The following is a 243-nucleotide window of genomic DNA, read 5'->3' on the forward strand; positions in this document are numbered from 1 at the left end:
GGTTTTAGTCCAGCGGTCTCTAGCGCGGGAAAAACCCTTGGTCCGGCGGTCTCTATCCCTTGGGGCAGCGCTATGGCCGGGGACCGCGACGCTTTGGGATTTGACTTCTGCAGGATATTGCAAGCGAGGTCAAACTTTGATGAATGGCGGGCATGCTGAAAGGTCACGGCTGGGAGCAACGACCTTGTTGCAGACGCTGAGAATGGGGGACTGGGAGAGGGATTTTTGTTGGTGTTATTCCCT

At 56.0% G+C, this 243-nt stretch overlaps 1 protein-coding gene across 1 annotated transcript in view; it reads left to right on the forward strand.

Annotated features, from left to right (window-relative positions):
- The window catches only part of LOC119591330 (glutamate receptor ionotropic, kainate 2-like), a gene marked incomplete at both ends in the record, with an annotated part of 143,921 nt that overhangs the window by 117,834 nt on the left and 25,844 nt on the right, over nucleotides 1–243 (forward strand).

The sequence above is a fragment of the Penaeus monodon genome, chromosome 28 (genome assembly GCF_015228065.2).
Source record: "Penaeus monodon isolate SGIC_2016 chromosome 28, NSTDA_Pmon_1, whole genome shotgun sequence".
In the NCBI taxonomy this organism is placed as follows: domain Eukaryota; kingdom Metazoa; phylum Arthropoda; class Malacostraca; order Decapoda; family Penaeidae; genus Penaeus; species Penaeus monodon.